The 3,546-nt window shown below is 44.3% G+C and overlaps 1 protein-coding gene across 1 annotated transcript in view; it reads left to right on the top strand.

The window, feature by feature from the left end:
* The first annotated feature begins 3,261 nt into the window (after window positions 1–3,261).
* LOC101983682 (cytochrome P450 1A2) overlaps window positions 3,262–3,546 on the top strand; it is a 7,731-nt gene continuing 7,446 nt past the window's right edge. The window contains exon 1 of the mRNA XM_005369513.1: window positions 3,262–3,353. The gene's annotated coding sequence lies outside the window, so the exon portion shown is untranslated. The remainder of the gene's footprint in view (window positions 3,354–3,546) is intronic.

Genomic DNA, 3,546 nt, shown 5'->3' with positions numbered 1-3,546 from the left:
CATCATGACACAGACCTTTAATCCTAGCACTCAGAATGCAGAGGGCATAAATCTCTGAGTTGGAGGCCAGTCTACACAGTGTGTTCCAGGACAGCCAAGGCTACAATAGACAGCTGCTGTCTCATAATAAAGGGTGGGGAGGCATCTAGATAAAATAAGCCACGGGGTTCAGTTAATGAGAAAGAAGAAAAGAAATTTGTGTGAAACTTAGCTGATTTCCAGGTTGACCTGTTCCATTGAGTGAGCTGAACACAGTGAAGACTCAGACAGGAAACCGTGTTCCTTCCTTCCCAGCTGTCTTCACACTGCTCTGTGACTGTCAGAGTCCCCATCCTATCGCAGTGCTTTCTCTTCAGGACTGCCAGCCCACAGATAATGGCACAGGGATTTAATATTAACTATGAAAGCTCAGCCTTGGCTGAGGCTTGTTCCTGACTAATTTTTATAACTTGAATGAACCCGTATTTTTGTAATGTCTAGTCTTCTAAATGACTTGTTCCCTCATCTCCATGCCGCCCATCCTGCTTCCTCCTTGACTGACAGACAGCTCAGCCTTTCCTCTCCCGAGTTCTCTCTCTGCCCAGAAGTCCTATAGTCTCCTGCCTAACTATTGACGAGTCAACTTTTTAAATCACATCAGTCAAAGCAATTACATAGACACCCAGTGTACAAACATCCCACAATACATCCTTGATGTGTGCACAAGTTGATCCTGAAGTTAAAGGTGTGTGTGTGTGTGTGTGTGTGTGTGTGTGTGTGTGTGTGTAGCAGGGGAAACACGAGCATGTGTCTGTCTGTGTGCCTTGGCACTCAACATGGAAGTCAGAGGATATCCAGCAGGATCTATTCTCTCCTTCCACCATATCTGTCCTGGAGAGCCAAGTCCTTGGGCTTGGCAGCAAGTGCCTTAACCCATGGAGCCATTTTTGACAGTCCAGAATATGTGTGTGTGTATAAAAAATTTTATTTTATTTTTCCCCAATAAAGATTGCTCTGTGTAGCCCTGGCTGTCCTGGAACTTTTTCCTGTAGACCAGGCTGGCCTCAAACTCAGAGATCTGCCTACCTCTGTCTCCTGAGTGCTGGGATTAAAAGGCGTTCACCACCCACCACTGCCCGGCTTTTTTTTTTTTTTTTTTGTAAGTTTTAAAGTTTTTATCTATTGTGTAGGTGTGTGTGCAGGAGGGAGGGAAAGAGAGAGTACCCACATTTGCCAATAAGTGGATTGCCAAGGCACACATATGAAGGTCATAGGACAATTCCTCCTAGCGCATTGAGACCTGAGGATGCAAATCAGGCCATCAGGCTCGGTGGCAAGCATATGAACACACTGAAGCATCTCTAAAGTTCCAAAATACAGGGTTTTTTTTTTTCTCGGCTTTTTGTAAAAGAACCACTTGAAAGGTTGCAGGTACCATGAAACTGCACCCCTGAAACATACAGCATTAGCCTCCTAAGAACAAGAACATTGTCCCACGTGTGGTGGTTTGAATGAGAACGACCCTCATAGGCTCATACCTGTGAGTACTTGATCCCCCGTCACTGGAACTGGTGGGAAGAATTAGGAAGTGTAGCCTTGTTGGAGAAGTTTTGTCACTGAGGGTGGCCTTTGAGGTCTCAAATCTCCACAACAAGCCAATCTTGATATCTCCCTGCCTTCTATCTATGGTTAAAGATGAAAAGCTCTCAGCTATTAGTCCAGCACCATGTCTGTCTGCTTCCTGCCATGATGATCATGGACTGACCCTCTAAGACTGCAATCAAGCCTCCAATTCAATGCTTTATTTTATAAGGCTTGCCTTGGTCATGGTGCCTCTTCATAGGACTAGGAGACTAGCTAGTTCTGTTCTAGATAGCATGTAAGCATGATCGTATGTCACATCTGAGATAAATAGTATTCATTAATTCGGGAATGTAGCATATTCTCCAGGCCATGTCCATGAGTCCTTAATTATCCTTCCAAAAAAATGTCTTCTGTGACTTTAAAAATTAGTTTCTGTTAAACAGAGACTCCAATCAAGTTCATATACAGTATTTTATGTTTTTTTAAAAAGCGTCTTGCTATGTAACCCAGATGTCCTCAAACTTACTATGTAGACCAGGCTGACCTTGAACTCATAGAGATCCATCTACTTTTGCATCCTAAGTGCTGGGATTGAAAGGTGTAGTACTATACACAACCCTGTATTTGTTTTTAATTCTTTTGTCTCTTGGTTCTGGAACTTGTCTGATTTGTTGGTGCTTCCCCTGCCGGCCTGCCCAATGATGTTGACTATGAATCCAAGCCAGTTGGCATAAGCAGCAATTGATGACATTAATTAATTCTTTATCATCATACACTGGAAAGAGAGGGTAAAGAAGGTCTCTCTTTAGAATACAAAGTTCGAAAAAATAAAAATTTGGGGGAGGAGTCAAGACACAGTTCAGTGCCAGAGTCTTCATCAAGTATGTTAGTGTATGTAGGTTCAATTACACACACACACACACACACACCACAGAGGTGTAGGGATTGTTGACGTAGCTAGAACATACCCATGAAGGTTAATCTCCAGACCTAGAAGATGCCCCAAGGGCATAGCTTTCCAGAAAGTGTAACTGAGGACGGAAGACACATTCTGACTTGGATCAAACCATGGATGACATTTGTAGGCTTCAGTCCCTGGTTGAGGAGAGAGAGGGGGGGAGGGAGGGAGGGAGGGAGGGAGAGGGAGGGAGGGAGAGGGAGAGAGAAAGAGAGAGAGAGAGACCCAAGCAGCAGCATTCATCTCTCTCTGCTCCTTGTTGTAGATGCAATGTGACCCACTGACTCGTGTTCCTCCTGCTGTGACTCCCCTGCCACCACAGACTATACTCCAAACTTGTGAGTCAAAGCCACCTTCCTTCCTTAACTGACTTTCATCAGGTAGTTTGTCAATAGAGAAAAGTCAGTAGAATAATTCAACTCCCTCTCTGCCTTCACAGGGAGCATGAGCTGCCCCTGGTTGGCCTTGGGTACAATGCAAAAAAAAAAAAAAAAAGGGTGTACTGCCCATAGGTTTAACTTTTACCCCCTGGACTCTGCTGTCTTTGAAATATTGTATTATCTACCCTGGACCCTAAAATGCCTTGAATATTTATCTCTAAGGAATCTGAACATCTTCTGATCCAAAGACAATAGAACGCGGGGCAGAGGGATCTTGACACAAAGCCAAGAACTGATCCTTTAAACTTTGCACAGTAACCAGCTTTGATATCAAGTGACTCAAACAGTTGAGCCAGTCCAGAGAGGGTGGTGTTATAAAAGGCCCCTCACCTGAACCCAGACGTCCTGGACTGGCTCCTACAACTCTGCGATCTCCAGCTCCTACCCTTCAGGTATATGTGTCTTTTCTGATCACAGAATCAGCTTCTATATCCTAAATGCTTTCAGAGATGGAGAAATGGGGATCCTCTGAAGACTGAAGGAGGTCTGAGGTTTTGCTTCTTGCTTCTCAGTCCTGAACCTTAGTTTATCCTCTCTCTCTCTCTCTCTCTCTCTCTCTCTCTCTCTCTCTCTCTCTCTCTCTCT

The sequence above is a fragment of the Microtus ochrogaster genome, unplaced genomic scaffold, assembly GCF_000317375.1.
Source record: "Microtus ochrogaster isolate Prairie Vole_2 unplaced genomic scaffold, MicOch1.0 UNK49, whole genome shotgun sequence".
NCBI classification, from domain to species: Eukaryota; Metazoa; Chordata; class Mammalia; order Rodentia; family Cricetidae; genus Microtus; species Microtus ochrogaster.
Note: the sequence above shows the minus strand (reverse complement) of the source record. Positions and strands in the feature narration are given on the sequence as shown.